The sequence below is a fragment of the Apodemus sylvaticus genome, chromosome 9, assembly GCF_947179515.1.
Source record: "Apodemus sylvaticus chromosome 9, mApoSyl1.1, whole genome shotgun sequence".
NCBI lineage: Eukaryota > Metazoa > Chordata > Mammalia > Rodentia > Muridae > Apodemus > Apodemus sylvaticus.
In genome coordinates, this window is record NC_067480.1 from 111,817,255 (window position 1) to 111,839,314 (window position 22,060).

The window sequence follows — 22,060 nt, forward strand, 5'->3', positions numbered from 1 at the left end:
AAAACAAGAAATGGATTTAAAATCACTGGTCATGATACTGTTACAGGATCACATGAAGGACATAAATCTCTTAAAGAAATTCAGGAGAAAATGGATCAAAAGTTGGAAGCCCTTACAAGGGAAACACAAAAATCACTAAAAGAAATTCAGGAGAATTCAGAAGCCAATAAGAAGGAAATGCAAAAATCACTTAAAGAAATACAGGAGAACTTTGTTCAACAGGCTGAGGTTATGAAAGAGGAAACATAAAAATCTCTTAAAGAATTACAGGAAAACACAAACAAGCAAGTGAAGGAGCTCAGCAAAACTATACAGCATCTAAAATCAGAAGTATAAACAACTAAGAAATCTCAAAGGGAGACAAATTTGGAGTTAGAAAGCCTTGGGAAGAAATCAGGGGATATAGATGCAACTATCAACAACAGAATACAAGAGATAGAAGAAAGAATCTCAGATGCTGAAGATACCATAGAAACCATGGACTCAACAGTTAAAGAAAATGCAAAATGCAAAAAGCTTGTAACATCCAGGAAATGCAGGACACAATGAAAAGACCAAACCTAAGAATTATAGGCATAGATGAGAGGGAAGATTTACAACTTAAAGGACCAGCAAATATCATCAATAAAATTATGGAAGAAAACTTCCCTAACCTAAAGAGAGAGATGCCCACGAATATACAAGAAGCCTACAGAACTCCAAACAGACTGGACCAGAACAGAAATAACTCCCGTCACATCATAATCAAAACCCAAAATATACTAAACAAAGAAAGAATATTAAATGCAATAAGAGAAAAAGGCCAAGTAACATATAAAGGAAGACCTATCAGAATCACACCAGACTTCTCACCAGAGACTATGAAAGCTAGAAGATCCTGGGCAGATCTCATGCAGACTCTAAGAGAACACGATGCCAGCCAAAAATACTATACCCAGAAAAACTCTCAATCACCATAGAGAAACCAAGATATTCCATGACAAAACCAAGTTCACCCAATATCTTACCACAAACCCAGCCCTACAAAGGATAATAGAAGGAAAACACCTATACAAGGAAGGAATCTTCACCCTGGAAAATGTAAGATAGTAACCTTCTTGCATCAAACCCAAAAGAAGATAACCAATCAAATATAAAAGGTAACATCAAAAATGACAGGAAGTAATAATCATTATTCCTTAATATCTCTTAAAATCAATGGACTCAATTCCCCAATAAAAAGACATAGACTAATGGACTGGATATGTAAACAGGATCCTACATTTTGCTGCATAGAAGAAACACACCTCAATGACAAAGACAAACACTACCTTAGAGTAAAAGGCTGGAAGACAATTTTACAAGCAAATGGTCTCGGGAAACAAGCCGAAGTAGCCATTCTAATCAGATAAAATTGACTTTCAACATAAAGTCATCAAAAGAGACACTGAAGGACACTTCTTGCTGGTCAAAGGAAAAACACACCAAGAAGAACTCTCAATCCTGAACATCTATGCTCCAAATGCAAAGGCACCCTCATTCATAAAAGAAACTTTACTAAAGCTCAAAGCACACATTGCACCTAAGACAGTAATTGTGGGTGACTTCAACACTGCACATTCCTCAATGGACTGATCAGAAAAATAGAAACTAAACAGGGAAACAATGAAACTACTTGAAGCTTTGGACCAGATTTAATATATATATATTATATATATATATAATATTTCACCCTAAAGCAAAAGAATATACCATTTTCTCAGCACCTCATGGTACCTTGTTGGGAACCAGAGAGCTTGGCTCAACACCCCCAGCTGAGCTGTTTGCACAGGTTTCTTGAGAGCAAAACATCCCGTGGCTTAGCTTGATTCCTGCCTTCCTGCCCAGTGTGGTATGGACTTCCCAGGTGCCTGACCTATGACTATAATTGATTTTTCCTGTTCCCTTCCCTGGCCTCTAGTATATATATATTGCTGGTTTCTCAGTAAAAGGGCACATTCTCCTTGCAGAATGAACCATGTCTGTGTTTTTTAATCCCCCTGGGAATAAACTGCTTGAAGAAGATCTTCCTGCGTTGCGTCATTCCTTGCTGGTGAGGGTGGTCGCGACAGTACCTTCCACAAAATTGACCATATAATTGGTTACAAGACAGACCTCAACAAATATAAGGAGATCAAACTAATCCCATGCCTCCTATCAGATCACTATGGAGTAAGAGTGGTCTTCAATAGCAACAAAAACAACAGAAAGCCCACATATACATGGAAACTGAACCATACTCAATGATACCTCAGTCAAGGAAGAAATAAAGAAAGAAATCAAAGACTTTTTAGAATTTAATGAAAATGAAGACACAACATACCCAAATCTATGGGACAGAATGAAAGCAGTGCTAAGAGGAAAACTCATAGCCCTGAGTGCCTCCAAAAAGAAAATGGAGAGAGCATACACTAGCAGCTTAATGCCACACCTGAAAGCCCTGGAGCAAAAAGAAGTTAACTCCTGGGCATATATCCAGAGGATTCCCCACCATGTAATAAGGATACATGCTCTATTATGTTCATAGCAGCCCTATTTACAATTGCCAGATGCTGGAAAGAACCCAGGTATCCCTCAACAGAAGAGTGGATGCAAAAAATGTGGTATATCTACACAATGGAGTACTATTCAGCCATTAGAAACAATGAATTCATGAAATTCTTAGGCAAATGGATGGAGCTAGAGAACATCATACGAAGTGAGGTAACCCAGACTCAAAAGGTGAATCATGGTATGCACTCACTAATAAGTGGTTATTAACCTAGAAAACTGGAATACCCAAAACATAATCCACACATCAAATGAGATACAAGAAGAAAGGAGGAGTGGCCCCTGGTTCTGGAAAGACTCAGTGAAACAGTATTCAGCAAAACCAGAACGGGGAAGTGGGAAGGGGTGGGAGGGAGAACAGGGGAAGAGAAGGGGGCTTACGGGACTATCGGGGTGTGGGGGGGCTAGAAAAGTGGAAATCATTTGAAATGTAAATAAATTATATCGAATAAAAAAAAAGAAGAAGTTAATTCACCCAGGAGGAGTAGAAGGCAGGAAATCATCAAACTCAGGGCTGAAATCAATCAAGGAGAAACTAAGAGAACCATACAAAGAATCAACAAAACCAGGAGCTGATTCTTTGAGAAAATCAACAAGATAGATAAACCCTTAGCCAGACTAACCAAAGGGAACAGAGACACTATCCAGATTAACAAAATTAGAAATGAAAAGGGAGATATAGCAATAAAAACTGAAGAAATTCAAAAAATCATCAGATCTTACTACCAAAGCCTATACTCAACACAGCTGGAGAATCTGGAGGAAATGGACAATTTCCTAGACAGATATCAAACACAAAAATTAAATCAGGATCAAATAGATCATCTAAACAGGTCCATAACCCCTAAAGAAACAAAAGTGGTCATAGAAAGTCTTCCAACCAAAAAAAGCATGAGACCAGAAGGCTTCAGTGCAGAATTCTATCAGTCCTTCAAAGAAGACCTAATACCAATACTCTTCAAACTGTTCCACAATATAGAAACAGAAGGAACACTACCAACTCATTCTACGAAGCCACAATTACACTGATACAAAAACCACACAAAGATCCAACAAAGAAAGAACTTCAGGCCAATTTCCCTTATGAATATCGATGCAAAAATATTCAATAAAATTCTTGCCAACCAAATCCAAGAACACATCAAAACAATCATCCACCACGATCAAGTGGGCTTCATTCCAGGGATGCAGGGATGGTTCAATATAAGGAAATCCATTAATGAAATCCACTACATAAACAAAATCAAAGAAAAAAAACCATATGATCATTTCATTAGATGCTGACAAAGCATTTGACAAAATTCAGCATCCTTTTATTCTAAAAGTCTTGGGAAGATCAGGAATTCAAGGACCATACCTAAACATAGTTAAAGCAATATACAGCAAACCGGTAGCTGATATCACACTAAATGGAGAGAAACTTGAAGCAATCCCACTAAAATCAGGGACTAGACAAGGCTGCCTTCTCTCTCCATATCTTTTCAATATAGTACTTGAAGTTCTTGCTAGAGCAATTAGACAACATAAGGAGGTCAAAGGGATACAAATGGAAAGGAAGAAGTAAAATTATCACTATTTGCAGATGACATGATAGTATATTTAAGTGACCCAAAAAACTCCACCAGAGAGCTCCTACAGCTGATAAACAACTTCAACAAAGTGGCAGGTTATAAAATCAACTCAAGCAAATCAGTTGCCTTCCTATACTCAAAGGATAAGCAGGCTGAGAAAGAAATTAGGGAAATGACACCCTTCACAATAGCCAAAAACAATATGAAGTATCTTGGTGTGACTCTAACCAAAGAAGTGAAAGATCTATAGGACAAGAGCTTCAGGTGTCTGACGAAGGAAATTGAAGAAGACCTCAGAAAATGGATAAATCTTCCAGGCTCGTGGATTGGCAGGATTAATATAGTTAAAATGGCCATCTTGCCAAAAGCAATATACATATTCAATGCAATCCCCATCAAAATCCCAACTCCGTTCTTCACTGAGTTAGAAAAAGCAATTCTCAAATTCATCTGGTATAACAAAAAGCCAAGGATAGCTAAAACTATTCTCCACAGTAAAAGAACTTCTGGTGGAATTAGTATCCCAGACCTCAAGCAATACTACAGAGCAACAATGTTAAAAAGTGCATGGTATTGGCACAGGGACAGGCAAGTGGACCAATGGAATAGAATTGAAGACCCAGAAATGAATCCATGTACCGATGGTCACTTGATCTTCGAAAAAGGAGCTGAAAATATCCACTGGAAAAAAGACAGCCTTTTCAACAAATGGTGCTGGTTCAACTGGAGGTCAGCTTGCAGGAGAATGTGAATTGATCCATTCTTATCTCCTTGTACTAAGTTCACCTCCAAGTGGATCAAGGACCTCCACATAAAACCAGTCACACTGAAACTAATAGAAAAGAAACTGGGGAAAACCCTTGAGGACTTAGGCACAGGGGAAAAGTTCCTGAACAGAACACCAATAGCTTATGCTCTAAGATCAAGAATTGACTAATGGGATCTCATAAAATTACAAAGTTTCTGCCCTGCAAAGGACACTGTCAAAAGGACAAAATGGCAACCAAGAAATTGGAAAAAGATCACCAATCCTACATCTAATAGAGGGCTAATATCCAATATATACAAAGAACTCAAGAAGTTAGACCCCAGGGAACCAAATAACCCTATTAAAAATGGGGTACAGATCTAAACAAAGAATTTTCACTGGAAGAAATTCAGATGACCGAGAAGCACCTTAAGAAATGCTCAACATCACTAGCCATTTTGGAAATGAAAATCAAAACAACCCTGAGATTTCACCTCACACCAGTAAGAATGGCTAAGATTAAAAACTCAGGAGACAGCAGGTGTTAGTGAGGATGTGGAGAAAGAGGAACTCTCCTTCACTGCTGGTGGGATTGTAAGATGGTACAACCACTATGGAAATCAGTCTGGCGGTTTCTAAGAAAACTGGACATGACACTTCCGGAGGACCCTGCTATACTTCTCCTGGGCATATACCCAGAGGATTCCCCAGCATGCAATAAAGACACATGCTCCACTATGTTTATAGCAGCCTTATTTATAATAGCCAGAATCTGGAAAGAACCCAGATATCCCTCAATGGAGGAATGGATACAGAAAATGTGGTATATATACACAATGGAGTACTATTCAGCAATTAAAAACAATGAATTCATGAATTTCTTAGGCAAATGGATGGAACTGGAAAATATCACCCTAAGCTAGGTAATGCAATCACATAAGAATACACATGGAATGCAATCATTGATAAGTGGATATTAATTAGCCCTGAAGCTCTGAATACTGAAGATACAATTAGCATATCAAATGATTCCCATGAAGAAGGAAGAAGAGGGCCCTAATCCTGGAAAGGCTTCATCCAGCATTGTAGGGGAGTACCAGGACAGAGAAAAGGGAGGGGGAAGATAGGAGAATGGATGGAGAGAAGAGGACTTATGGGACATATGGGGAGGGGGGAACTGGGAAAGGGGAAAGCTTTTGGATTGTAAAGAAAGAATATAGAAAATATATATATATATATATATATATATATATATATATATATATATATATATATATATATATATATAAATTTAGGATTACATAGGATCATTGATAAAAAAAAAAACCTCCCCGTGTTTTTTTCTACTGATTTTCTATTTGTTAATCTTTTCGATTTGTTTTACATATTTCTGTCCCTTCCACCTGAGTTTGTTCTTTTGGTACGGTGTTTTAGTCAGCAGCATGATTTAGCATCACCGAGCTTGCCTTGGCCTGTTACTGATTTCAGGCAGACCAGACTACAGAAAGTAGTCTGACATTTCTATTCAGATTTTGGACTCAACTTTCATCATTGCATTTGAAATAAAGCATTGAATTTTGTTTACTCTCAAGCCTAGTTGATATTTTTTTTTCTTGCGTGTTGCTTTGTGTAGACACAAGGTCTCACTTAGTCTTAATCCTCCTACCTTAAACTGGCTGAGTGCTGGGATTGTATGTGGCATCCCTCACTCAAGCCTTTTTTGCTTTTTCACTAGACTCTGATCTCATTTCCTGGTTCCTCAGCCTTCTGTATGTAAAGCTGTAAATAGATCATGGAAACCCTTTATTATTTAGTTGTCTCACATTGTTACCTACACATATTGGCATATGTCAACCTCCATAGTCAAAGAAACCACTTGCATTGATTAATTAATTATTGACTTCTATTAGTTTTTATTGGCATCTCTAATGAATTGCAGACCATGTTTTCAGTCTGTCAATGTTTAAATAGCTATCATTATGGACCATGCCATCTCCATATTCAATGTTAAGGTTTACTTTTGAAATTATATACTATTTTATATGATTTTAATTCTTCTAATTCTTTTTTTCCATCCTTTGGGTTATGAATATAATAAATGTGTTTATTTGGATTTGTGGGAGTTGTTTATTTTGCTTTGTTTAAGGTACTGGGTGTTTGAACTGAGGGTCTTGAGGATGCTAATCAATCTGCTACTGAGCTGATGTCCTGGTCCAATGTACTGAATTTCAGCCTTCCATTTCAATCGGCATGTTTGTTTGTGCAACCTCTCTTTTACTGGTTTTAGTGGTAGGTTTAAATGTTTTAATATTTATAAGTATCATTATATTATCTTAGAGACATGGAAGATGAATTGTTACTTTTTTAATTGCTTCGCAAAATTTGTACCAATATTACTGTTAGGAAGGAAGAGTTTATACTGGCTCACAGTTGCCAGTCTGTCTATCCTGGCAGGAAGGCATGGGGTAAAAATAGGAGTGGGCTGGTTACCTTGTATCTGCAGAGAGACAGAGCAACACTGGTATCTGCTATCCTCTCTTTTTCTTCAGTCTGGGCCCCTATGTTTATGCATTTTCTTCTAATATTTTCATCTGGGCCTTCCCTGGCTATACTTTTCCTGATTTTTTTCTCCTGATTCTTTTACTCATCATTCACAGGTCATTATCACTCAGCTCTTTGAATTTTTCATAATTTTAAGTTGGATGCCTAACAGAGTGGCTAACTTACTTGGTTGGATGCTGGATTCTTCCGTATGACTGTAATGGTGTCTGATAAGTGTCTTTGTTTCCAGTACTACATTGTTTACAAATACTTAAAACGTTGAGAGGGTTTACTCTTTAGGTTTGGCTAACATGGAGGAAACTCTTTGATTTACAGTTCCAAAGTTACATCCATTGAGGCTTACGACATCCCCAGATACATGAACCTTGGAAGCTGTTCTAATATTTTCAGATATTTTTAGCTCCTATCATCACATAGCTTACTCACATTGCACACTAATAATAAACAGATAGACTTGCCAGCAATCTCTGAAGACTGACTCACTCCCCTCTCTCTCTTTCTCAATCTCTCTCTCTCTCTCTCTCTCTCTCTCTCTCTCTCTCTCTCTCTCTTTCTCTCTCTTGCACATGCTCACACATACCCATATGCACACATCTTCACTGTCTTACTCTCTTTGAGCTTTCTCATCTCTGTGACTGAGCCCTGATTTCACATCCCTGAACTGTGAGTTTTGCCTCATCTGTTGAGGGAGTCCTTTGGAGTCTGCCTATGTCCTCCCTCTGTGCATAAACAGCCTGAAAATACTCCCCGGGCACCAGTGGGTGCAGAATTCACTTCAGCTCATCTCTGCCCCTTCCCTCAGGAGTTATTCTCCTGTGCTGTCTGATGTACACTATCTGAAAATCATTGTACAATGCATTTAATCCTGTTTCTTTGATTGTCTCAAGGAAAGACTGAAACTCCATCTCAGCTCACAACAAAATCCCTAAATATTGATCTTTAAAGAAAAAAATTATCAATTTTTTGTGTTTTATGTTGGTAAATTTTCTATTGATATTTTATAACTGTTATCTGAGCTTAACATTATACACAATTTTATTTTCCAAATGATAACGAGTCTTAACTACCTGACAGCTATTTATTACTGAAGGCTTTGTCTTCATTTTGCATTTTTGGTTTTGGTTTGGGTTTGGGTTTGGGTTTTTTGTTTGTTTTTCTTTTTCTTTTTCTTTTTTGCTACTGTTCAAATTTGGTATTTGGATGACATTTTCACATTACCAATCACACTACAAGTTCAACAGTTTAAAACCACAACGCTTATGAAAATAAAAATAGTAACAGGTACTTATAAATAATTCGTGATAGTTTTAGGTCAGGCCATCTCCTGGCCATTTTGAGCCATTTAGCTTATTCGCAATGTTGGTGCATTGTGAACCAACAGCTTTAGTAGAAACCACACTCAGCATACAAGGAACAATCAGGAAGTCATTGCTATCCAGTGCCCAGACTTGAGCCCAGGTCTAATACCTGGAGCTCACTTTCCTAACTCTTGGAAATTATTTCCAAATAGAAGAAATGAATCAAATTCAGATATTTAAGTAAGTTGTTTTATGAAGGTTTAATACTAAATCTACGTTGTTGCAGCACAAACAGTCAGACAGTGATGTCTCTAAGGCAACTGACTTTTCCATGGGGCACACCGTGCACATGACCTGACACAGCACCTCAGATGCATTACTCCTGTTGCTTTGCCTGTCCTCTCTCCATGAAGGTCTTGAGCTCTGTGGACAACTCCCATACACTCTTCCACATAGTCTATGACCAAGACCAATGCCTGTATCATAGTAAGTTTTCCACACTTATTGAATAAAATGATGCATTCAGTCCAGTAATGTGTTCAACACCACTAAAACCCATTCATATGTTGCTATGTGTAAGGTAAAGAAATGGAAAAAAGTCTTTATAAGAAATGAGTATGCTAAAATTAGCACATAAAATGAAATAAAGATAAATTGATTTGAAAGTCATGAATGATTAAATATAAACTTTTTATAACTTCATAAAAATAGTATTTAAAATTCTTTCTAAATCCAAAGGAGAGTTTTATTCCTTTTCAAATGAATAATTCCTCTACATACACACACATGCACACACACACACAGACACAAATATGTACACAGAGATACACATATGCATACATATTCATGTACACAGACACACACATGCTAACATACATAGACACTCACACACAGACACAAATATACACATACAGATACACATATGCATACACACTCATGTACGCAGACACATACACTCACACAGATACACACACATAAGCTCTAATCTTTTTGATGCCAATTCCCTGTTTAAGTATATATGTCTATATAGTTCTGAAGATTCACCCATAAAGATTCTTTTTTAAGGTTTATTTATTTTATGCAAATGAGTACACTGTAGCTGTCTTCAGATGCACCAGAAGAGAACATCAGATCCCATTACAGATGGTCATGAGCCACCATGTGGTTGCTAAGAATTGAACTCAGGACCTCTGAAAGAGCACTCAGTACTCTGAGCCATCTCTCTAGCCCCAACAGAGATTCTTAACCAATTATAAACTGAAATCTTCATATTTAATGCAAGAATTATAAAGGAACTATGAATTCTCTCAACTTTATTTATAAAGTATTGTGTATATATGCATTTTTCTTGGCAGAAATGTAATAGTTTTTATGTTTGCTGAGGGATTTCATTCCAAAACGTTGAAGAGAGTACATGGATTATCTCTTAAGAAGCCTGTCCTTCTCGTTGGGAAAAAAGAAAATGATGAAAGAACAGAAGATTCAAGAAAGAAAGGAAGAGAAGGAGGAGAGGAAGAAGAGATGTAAGAAAAAGGAAGTTCAGAAGGAAGATGTTGAAGTTCCTTTCTAGTATATTTCCTAGGCTCCCTTCTGACTAAACCTTGGCACCAAAACATTTTTCCCAAAAGGAGCCTCTATTCTGAAATTCAAAGTCATCCTTTCTCAAAGCCAAAGTCAAACAGATGAGAAATTCAAGGAGACAAAAAAAGGCTTTATTTGGGAACAAATGGAGGACAGATGGGATTTTTACTTGGGCATGCATTCTGTACTCTTGAAATCTCTAGTATATTGCAAAAAGTAAACGAGGGCCTAGCTGGTGGCTCAAGGGTGTGTGTGCTTACTGAGTATGATGACCTGCGTTGGATCCCCAGTACCCACGTACAATCAAAGCCAGGCTGTGTGAGCCATTAACGAGCAGTGCAAGGAGCAAAATCAAGCAGATCCTGGGATCTCTCTGGCCAGCTGCCTGGCTGAAACATGTGACAAGCTCCAGGTTCGAGGGGACGAGACAGGCCATTACACATTCTCCTCTGGTCTCCACATGCACCTTCACACCAGACACAAGGAGAAATAAAACAGTTGGGATTTCATCCAGAAAATAAATTCTGTAAGTTGCTTGAGAAGGAGGCTCATTGGCACCAATTGTATCCTTGAGGGGTTGACAACATCTGACAAGAGGCAGCTTTTGGTAGCTGGAATTGTCTGAAGAAACACAGCAGGATTTTCATCAATGTGATGCTGGATTTTCAGTTTCTATGTGGCCTTCATGGTCTTGTGATGATCTGTATCAAAAATCCTCAAAACAACAAAACTAAAAATCATTACTCCAACCCTAGGTAAAGTAGAGTGAAATTAAGATGTTGAAGTTCCTTTCTATGGAGCACACACACACACACACACACACACAGCCTCTATCAATTGATTTATTTTTTCACAAACATGTATTATTTCACTGTATCATTTAAGTCTTATATGTTTTTATGAAACACCTTAAATATAGTTAACTTAAAAGCCTCCTTGCTTGTGGAGGATCCTGGGGTTTTTTTGTTTGTTTGTTTGTTTTGTTTTGTTTTTGTTTTGTTTTGTTTTGTTTTGGTTTTGTTTTGTTTTGGTTTTGGTTTGGTTTGGTTTGGTTTTGTTTTGTTTAACATTTACAGATAGGGACTCTTGACAATGATTCTGTCTTAGTTACTGTGAAGAGACACCATGACCAAGCAACTCTTATAAAAGAAAGTATTTACTGGGGGCTTTCTTAGAGCTTACAGAGAGTTAATCTCAGATCATCATGGTGGGAAGCAGATAGGTATAGTGACTGAGCAGTAGCTGAGAGCTTTGCATCCTGATCTTCAGGCAGCAGGCAGAGCAAGAAGGACACCTGGCCTGACCTTGGGTATTGAAAGCTCAAAGCCAACTCCCGGGGGCACACCTCCAACAAAACCACATCTATTCCAAAAGACCAGACCAACTCCAACAGGCCACAGCTTCTAATCCTTCCCAAACACTTCACCAACTGTGGACTCGGCATTCAAACATGAGTCTATGGGAGCCATTCTCACTCAAACCCAGAAGAGAATCATTGTTACATGTCTGTATCTACATTGTAGCTGTAGTAACCAATTTATCCTGGACACAGTGGCTTGTCAACCAAAGTTTCCTGAATGAACAGGGACAAGTCATCAGCATAGAATGTAAGAATAGGAAGGATACCCTATGACTGGACAGTGCCTGCTCAGTCTCTGAGGGAGTATTTTTATTTGCACAGTTTGACGACCTTTGAATGTTCACTTCATTCCCCTTACTCTATCAGGCCAGTGTTTGGCTTAATGTAATTATATTTTAGAAGCATGAATTGTTACTCAAAGGTATAAAATTATATAAACAGAAACAAATGCAGTCAATTGCAAGATTTTGTACTCATGCTCTGAAATAACTTTCCTCCTTAAGTAAGGTGTTCTTAAGCATGATCAGAGATTCCTCTGTGAAAGAAAAAAATGGAAAAGGAATTTGACATCACCCTAGCAAGGTTTGTACTGAATATACTTTATGGGCTTCTTGAAACATCTTTGAATTCACACTTTATGGGTACTTTTTAAGACACATTTAAATTCGAATAAAGCAAATGAACATTTAAAAAATAAAGAGTTGTATCAAGTCTTTTACAACTGCTTAAGCCTGCAGACCTACCTCTAAGCCAGGAAGCTATTCTCACCTAAATCACATAAACAAAAATGGGGCAAATTTCCAATGAGATATCTCCAACTTACTTCTCTCTTTCCTTGTATTTTTATTTTTAATACTTTGTTTGTATACTTTGAACTACCACCTTGAATATTTATGTAATTCTATATATTAAAAGAAGTACATAATTTCAACAATGATTCCATAGTATTCCTCTGCCTGTTGAAATGTGTTTGCATTAATAGTATTAGTGTGAGCAATAAGAACAATTGATTGGGTAATTAATTCATTGAAATGAGTGCTGGGATGGATATATGACTTGGTGAGTAAAGTCTTTAATGTGGAAACCTGAAAAGCAGGTCAGAATCCCAGTACCCCATGGTGGCATGCACATTAGAACTCCCTGGTCAACCAGTCTAGGTGACACAACTGGTCTCCAAATTCAGTGAGAAAACCTGAGACTCCATCTCAAAAGATAAGGAGAAAAGTCACTGACCTCTATTTCCACATGTGTGCATAGCTTGCATGAACATACTTCCATACAATACACACACAGACACCACAAAATCACTACCACTACCAACAAACTAGTACAAAATCATATCTAAGCAAGTGGAGAAAATAGACAATTTAACAATTTCATTCTAAAATTTGGATAATGGCTTCCTGAAAAAAATGTTTATGGATTTTATAATTATTTTCATTTCATGTGCATGAGTGTTTGCCTTGAATGTCTTTACCCTATGTGTGTGCAGTAGCAAAGGGATCAGAAGAGGATGTTGGATTGACCGGGACTAGAGTTGCAGATCATTGTGAGATAACATGTGGGTGCTGAAAATTGACTCCAGGTCCTTGACGGCAGCCACTGCTCTTAATCCCTGAGTGATCTCTTCAGTCCCCAAAGAGATTTTATGTTGGATATGCTTTTTTAAAATTAGGTATATTCTTTATTTACATTTCAAATATTGTTCCCTTTCCTGATCCCCCCTCCCCTGAAAATCCCATAAGCCATCTTCCCTTCCCCAATCAACCCTCTTCCCTGTCCTGGTATTCCTCTACACTACAGCATCAAGTGTTTCCAAGTGCAAGGGCCTCTCCTCCCTTTGGTACCTAACAAGAACTTTCTCTGCTGCCTGTGTCTGGACCCATGTGTAACTCCATGTGTACTATCTGGTTGATGGTTTTGTCCCTGGAAGCTTGGGGAGTACTAGGTGACTCATACTGTTGTTCCTCCTGTAGCACTGCAAGACCCTTCAGCTCCTTGGTTCCTTTCTGTAGCTCCCCCATTGGGGACTCTGTGCTCAGTTCAATGAATTGCTAAGAGTGTCCCACTTTGTATTTGTCATGCACTAGGAGAGCCTCCCAGGTGATAGTTATAGCGAGCTCCAGTCACCCAGCACTTGTGGGCATCCACAATAGTGCCTGGGTTTTGTAACTATATAGGATGCATCCCTGGGTGGGGTAGTATCTGGATGGCCTTTCCCTCAGACTCTGCTCAAACTTTTGTCTTTGTATCTCCTTCTGTGGGTATTTTTTTCCCATTCTACAAAGGACCCAAAGATGCATGCTTTGTTCTTCCTTCTTCTTGGGCTTCATTTGATATGTGAATTGTGTTTTGGGTATTCTACGCATCTAGGCAAATATCGACTTAGTGCATACCATGAGTGTTCACCTTGTGGTTGGGTTACCTCACTCAGGATGATATTCTCTAGTTTCATCCATTTATCTAAGAATTTCATTAATGTATTATTTTTAATAGCTGAGTAGTATTCCATTGTGTAAATATACCACATTTTCTGTATCCATTCCTCCACTGAGGGACACCTGGGTACTTACCAGCTTCTGGCTATTATAAATATGGCTGCTATGAACATAGTACAGCATTTGTCCTTATTATATGCTGAAGAACCCTCTGAGTAAGCTGCAGCTCATCCAGCACAGAGGACCACCACCAGCGGAACCAAGGCCACAGGGACCAGGCAGTTCCTGCGACCGCTACCACTGGCCACCGCCGGCCAGCTGGGCTGCCTGCAGTGGTGGAGTTACAGCACTTTTTACCGCACTGAAGCCACATTTGACCTCTGCTCCTGCTAGCCAGTTATGAGAGGTTCTCTGCTATCTTGGCTCCCGCAAGCCAGAGCGATCTGACAGTGCCTGGTATGCAGACATAGTTCGAAGCTAACATTGCTTGGGTCTAAACCTGTCAGGATCTGGCCTGTACCCAGGCCCTGGGCAGATCGATGGGCCATCTGTGTGCCAACCTGGCTAGGAGGTCGTTTGCCCCGCAGTCTGCCCAGCACTTGCAGGGGCACACACCACCATCTTGGCTACAGGATGCCAGAGACAAAGGCAGCTAGCAGACATAGTCCGAGGCTAATATCACTTGGGTCTAAGCCTGGCAGCCTTGTGCCAGCACCCAGACCCTGGGCAGCTCAATCAGCCATCTGTGTGCCAACCTGGCCAGGAGGCCATGTGCCCTGCAGACTGCCCAGCACTTGCAGGGGCACAGGCCACCATCTTGGCTACCTGACAGAACCAGTTAGCAGAAATAGCCCCAGGCGAACATTACTAGGGCCTAAGACTGTCGGGGTTATACGTGGATTCAGGGCCTGGGCAGCTAGGCCAGCAATTTGTGTACCAACCCAGTTGGGTGGTCTGTTGACCTGCAGAGGGATCAGAACTCTGAAAATGTCCCTGCAGCATCTACCATCATTACTCTCTGAAGGAGCAAACAGGCAACACCAGGTTCACAGAAACAACTTGGGGCAGGTCACACTAGGGCTCCAAGGGCACTCAAGAAGAGGGCAGCAATCTGTGCCAGGGGAAACCCAGTCATCCAGTGTTGTGGAAATAGCCTTACAGGTTCACAGGAAGTTCAAACACCAGCCAATGACAACAAGACCAACTAATGCCAGAGATAACAAAATGGCAAAAGGCAAACATAGGAACGTTACTAACAGAAATCTAGGCAATATGGCAGCGTCTGAACCCAGTTCTCCAGTAACAGCAAGTCCTGGATACCCCAACACACCAGAGAAACAAGGTCTGGATTTAAAATCACTGGTCATGATGCTGCTAGAGGAACACAAAAAGGACATAAATTAATCTCTTCAAGAGATACAGGGGAAGATTAATAAGTTAGAAGGCCTTACAATGGAAACACAAAAATCACTTAAAGAAATTCAGGAGAATAAGTCTCAAGAGATAGAAGCCAATAAAGAAGAAACAAAAAAAAAAATAAAGAAATGGAGGAGAAATTGAGTCAACAGGCAGAAATGAAAGAGGAAACACAAAAATCTCTTATAAAGAATTAAAGGAAAACACAAAGAAACAAATGAAGGAGCTGAGCAAAATCATCCTGGATCTAAGAACAGAAGTTGAAACAACTAAGAAATCACAAAGGGAGACAACTTTGGAGCTAGAAAACCTTGGGAAAAAATCAGGGGCCATAGATGCAAATATCAGCAACAGAATACAAGATATGGAAGAAAGAATCTGAGATGCTGAAGATACCATAGAAACCATGGACTCAACAGTTAAAGAAAATGCAAAATGCAAAAATGTTTTTGTAACCCAAAACATCCAGGAAATCCAGGACATAATGAGAATACCAAACCTAAGGATTATAGGTATAGATGAGAGTGAAGATTAACAACTGAAAGGGCCAGCAAATATCTTCAACAAAATTATGGAAGAAAACTTCCCTAACCTAAAGAGATAGATGCCCATGAATATACAAGAAGCCTACAGAACTCCAAACAGACTGGATCAGAGCAGAAATACCTCCCGTCACATAATAATCAAAACACCAAATGTACTAAACAAACAAAGAATGTACTAAACTTAAAGGCAGTAAGAGAAAAAGGCCAAGTAACAAATAAAGGAAGATCTATCAGAATTACACCAGACTTCTCACCAGAGACCATGAAAGCTAGAAGATCCTGGGCAGATCTTGTGCATAATCTAATAGAACACAAATGTCAGCCAAGACTACTATACCCAGCAAAACTCTCAATCACCATAGATGGAGAAACCAAGATATTCCATGTCAAAACCAAATTTACACAATATCTTTCCACAAACCCAGCCCTACAAAGAATAACAGGAGGAAAACTCCAATACAAGGAGGGAAACTACACCCTGAAAAAAGCAAGATAGTAATCTTATTTCATCAAACCCAAAGGAAGATAACCACTCAAATATAAAAATAACCTTCTTTCATCAAACCCAAAAGAAGATAACCACTCAAATATAAAAATAACATCAAAAATGGCAGGAAGTAATAATCACTATTCCTTACTATCTCTTAACATCAATGGTCTCAATTCCCCAATAAAAAGACATAGACTAACAGACTGGATAAGGAAACAGGACCCTACATTTTGCTGCATACAGGAAACACACCTCAGTCTCAAAGACAAAAACTACCTTAGATTAAAAGGCTGGAAGACAATTTTACAAGTAAATGGTCTCAGGAAATGAGCCGGAGTATGTATTCTAATATCAGATAAAATTGACTTTCAACATAAAGTCATCAAAAGAGACTTGGAAGGACACTTCTTGTTGGTCAAAGAAAAAATTCATCAAGAAGAACTCTCAACCCTGAACATCTATGCTCCAAATGCAAAGGCGCCCTCATTAGTAAAAGAAACTTTACTAAAGCTCAAAACACACATTGTACCTAACACAATAATTGTGGGTGACTTCAACTCTCCACTCTCCTCAATGGACCAATCAGGAAAACAGAAACTAAACAGGGACACAGTAAACTAATTGAAGCTTTGGACCAATTGGATTTAAATGATATTTATAGAACATTTCACCCTAAAGGAAAAGAATATACCTTTTTCTCAGCACTTCATGGTACCTTCTCCAAAATGACCAAAACTCAGGAGACTGGAGGTGTTGGTGAGGATGTGAAGAAAGAGGAATACTCCTCCACTGCTGGTGGGGTTGCAAATTGGTACAACCCCTCTGGAAATCAGTCTAGCAGTTTCTCAGAAAACTGGGCATGTCACTTCTGGAGGACCCTGCTATACCACTTCTGGACATATACCCAGAGGATTCTTCAGTATGTAATAAGGATACATGCTCCACTATGTTCATAGCAGCCCTATTTATAATTGCCAGAAGCTGGAAAGAACCCAGGTGTCCCTCAACGGATGAACGGATAAAAAAAATATGGTATATATACACAATGGAGCCATTAGAAACAATGAATTCGTGAAATTCTTAGAAAAATGGATGGAGCTGGAGAACATCATCCTAAGTGAGGTAACCCAGTCTCAAAAGATCAATCGTGGTATGCACTCACTGATAAGTGGATATTAGCTAGAAACTTGGAATACCCAAGACATAATCCACATATCAAATGATGTCCAAGAACTGAGGAGTAGCTCCTGGTTCTGGAAAGGCTCAGTGCAGCAGTATAGGGCAATACCAGAACATGGAAGTAGGAAGGGGTGGATGGGGGAACAGGGGGAGGGAAGAGGGCTTATGGGACTTTCAGGAGTGGGGAGCTAGAAAAGGGGAAATCATTTGAAATGTAAATAAAAATATATCGAATAAAAAAAATGACTCCTCTGGGTATATGCCCAGGAGTGGTATAACAGGATCCTCTCCTAGTATTATGCTCAATTTTCTGAGAAAGTTCCAAACTTATTTCCAGAGTGGTTGTACCAGTTTGCAATCTCATCAGCAGTGCAGGAGTGTTCCTCTTTCTCCAATCCTTTCCTGCACCTGCTGTCTCTGGAGTTTTAGATCTGAGCCATTCTGACTAGTGTGAAGTGAAATCTCACAGTTGTTTTGATTTGCATTTCCCTGATGACTAAGGATGTTGAACATTTCTTTATGTGCTTCTCAGCCATTTTATATTCCTTAGGTGAAAATTTTGTTTAGCTCTGTACCCCAGTTCTTAATAGGGCTATTTTGGTTCTCTGGAGTCTAACTTCTTGAGTTTTTGTATATATTGGATAGTAGCCCTCTGTCAAATGTAGGGTTAGTAAAAAGATCTTTTCAAAATTTGTTGGTTTCCGTTTTGTCCTATTGACAGTGTCCTTCGCACTGTCAGAAAATTTGTAATTTTATAAGGTCCCATGTGTCAATTCTTGATCTTAGAGCATAAACTATTGGTGTTCTGTTCACAAAATTTCCCCTGTGCCCATGTGCTCAAGTCTCTTCCCCAGTTTCTTTTCTATTAGTTTCAATGTGACTGGTTTTATGTGGAGGTCCTTGATCCATTTGGAGTGGAGCTTAGTACAAGGAGATAAGAATGGATCAATTTGCATTCTTCTGTATGCTGACCTCCAGTTGAACTAGCACCATACATTGAAAAGGCCATCTTTTTTCCATTTGATGGTTTTAGCTCCTTTGCCAAAGATCAAGTGACCATAGGTGTGTGAATTCATTTCTGGGTTTTCAATTTTATTCCATTGATCTACCTGTCTGTCACTGTACCAATACCATGAAGTTTTGACAACATTGCTCTGTAGTACTGATTGAGGTCCTGGATACTGATTCCCTCAGAAGTTCTTTTACTGTTAAGAATACTTTCAGCTATCCTGGGGGTTTTGTTATTCCAGATGAATTTAAGAATTTCTCTCACTCTAAGAAGAACTGAGTTGGAATTTTGATGGGGATTGCATTGAATATATAGATTGCTTTTGGAAAGATGTCCATTTTTACTATATTAATCCTGCCAATCCATGAGCATGGGAGAAATTTCAATCTTCTGGGATCTTCTTTGATTTCTTTCTTCAGAGACTTGAAGTTTTTGCCCTACAGATCTTTCACTTGTTTGGCTAGATTCACACCAAGATATTTTATATTGTTTGTGACTATTGTGAAGGGTTCCATTTCCTTACTTTCTTTCTCAGTCTGTTTATTTTTTGAGTATAGGAAGGTTAATGATTTGTTTGAGTTAATTTTATATCTAGCCACTTTGCTGAAGTTGTTTATCAGTAGGAATTCTCTGATAGAGTTTTTGGGTTGCTTAAGTATACTATCATATCATCTGCAAATAGTTATAATAGGACTTCTTCCTTTCCAATTTGTATCCCTTTGACCCCCTTTTGTTGTCTAATTGCTCTAACTAGAACTTCAAGTACTATATTGAATAAATATGGAGAGAGAGCACAACCATGTCTAGTCCCTGATTTTGGTGTGATTGCTTCAAGTTTCTCTCCATTTAGTTTGATGTTGGCTACTGGTTTGCTGTATATTACTTTTACTATGTTTAGGTATAGGCCTTGAATTCCTGTTCACTCCAAGACTTTTAACATGAAAGGATGCTGAGTTTTGTCAAACGATTTTTCAGCATATAATGAAATGAGCATGTGGTTTTTTTCTTTAAGTTTGTTTATGTAGTGGATTACATTGATGTAATTCCATATATTGAACCATCCCTGCATCCTTGGGATGAAGCCTACTTGATCATAGTGAATGATCCATTTGGTGTGTTCTTGGATTTGGTTGGCAAGAATTTTATTGAGTATTTCTCCATTGATATTCATAAGGGAAATTGATCTGAAGTTCTCTTTCTTTGTTGGATCTTTGTGTGATTTTGGTAGCAGTATAATTTTGGATTCAAAGAACGAGTTGGGTAGTGTTCCTTCTGTTTCTATTTTGAGGAATTGTTTGAAGAGTATTGGTGTTAGGTCTTCTTTGAAGGTCTGTTAGAATTGTGCACTAAAACCATCTGGTCCTGTTTTTGTTGTTGTTGTTGTTGTTGTTGTTGTTGTTGTTGTTGTTTTGATTGGGAGATTTTCAATGAACACTTCTATTTCTATGGGTTAAGGTACCATTTAGATGCTCTATATGATCTGGATTTTACTATGATTTTTGGTATCTGTCTATGAAATTGTCCATTTCATTCAGATTTTCCAGTTTTGTTGAGTATAGACTTTTGTACCAGTATCTAATGATTTCATGAATTTCCTCAGTTTTTATTATATCTCCCTTTTTGTTTCTGATTTTGCTAATTTGGATACTGTCTCTGTTCTCTCTGGTTAGTCTGGCTAATGATTTATCTATCTTGTTGATTTTCTCACAGAACCAGCTCCTGGTTTTGTTGATTCTTTGTATAGTATTTTTTGTTTCTTCTTGGTTGATTTCAGCCCTGAGTTTACTGATTTCCTGCCTTCTTCTTCTCTTGGATATATTAGCTTCTTTCTGTCCTAAAGCTTTCAGTTGTGCTATTAAGCTGCAAGTATATACTGTCTCCAGCTCTTGTTGGAGGCACTCAGAGCTATGAGTTTTCCTTTCAGTACTGCTTTCATTGTGTCTCATAAATGTGTGTATGTTGTGCCTTCATTTTCATTAGATTCTAAAATGTCTTTGATTTTTTTCCTTATTTCTTCTTTTACCAAGGTATCATTGAGTAGAGCATTGTTCTGCTTCCATATGTATATGGGATTTCTATTGTTTTTGTTGCTATTAAAGACCATCCTTACTCCATCGTGATCTGATAGGAGGCATGGGATTAATTTGATCTTCTTATATCTGTTGAGGTCTGTTTTGTGACCAATTATATGGTCAATTATGGAGAAGGTTCCATAATTTAATATATATATAAAATTTATTAATTTATTAATATATTAATTTAATATATATTAAATCCATTTGGTTCAAAACTTCTGTTAGTTTCACTGTCTCTGTTTAGTTTTTATTTTCCTGATTTGTCCATTGAGGACAGTGCTGAAGTCACTCACAATTATTATATATGGTGCAATGTGTGCTTTATTTTTTATTAATGTTTCTTTTACAAATGAGTGTGCCCTCAACTGGAGGTCAGCATGCAGAAGAATGTGAATTGATCCATCCTTATCTCTTTGTACTAAGCTCAACTCCAAATGGATCAGGACCTCCACATAAAGCCAGAGATTCTGAAGCTAATAGAAAAGAAACTGGGGAAGACCCTTGAGGACATCAGTATAGGGAGAAAGTTTCTGAACAGAACACCAATAGCATATTCTCTAAGATCAAGAATTGACAAATGGGACCTCATAAAATTACAAAGTTTCTGTACGGCAAAGGACACCATCAAGAGGACAAATCAGCAACCAACAAATTGGGAAAAGATCTTCACCAATCCTACATCAGATAGAGGGCTAATATCCAATATATATAAAGAACTTAAGAAGTTAGACTCCAGAAAACCAAACAACCCTATTAAAAAATGGGGTACAGAGTTAAACAAAGATTTCTCACCTGAAGAACTTCAGGTGGCAGAGAAACACCTTAAAAAATGCTCAACTTCATTAGCCATTAGGGAAATGCAAATCAAAAAAACCCTGAGATTTCACCTTACACCAGTCTGAATGGCTAAGATTAAAAATTCATGAAATTCTTAGGCAAATGGATGGAGCTAGAGAACATCATACTAAGTGAGGTAACCCAGACTCAAAAGGTGAATCATGGTATGCACTCACTAATAAGTGGATATTAACCTAGAAAACTGGAATACCCAAAACATAATCCACACATCAAATGAGATACAAGAAGAAAGGAGGAGTGGCCCCTGGTTCTGGAAAGACTCAGTGAAGCAGTATTCGACAAAACCAGAACGGGGAAGTGGGAAGGGGTGGGTGGGAGGACAGGGGAAGAGAAGGGGGCTTACGGGACTTTCAGGGAGTGGG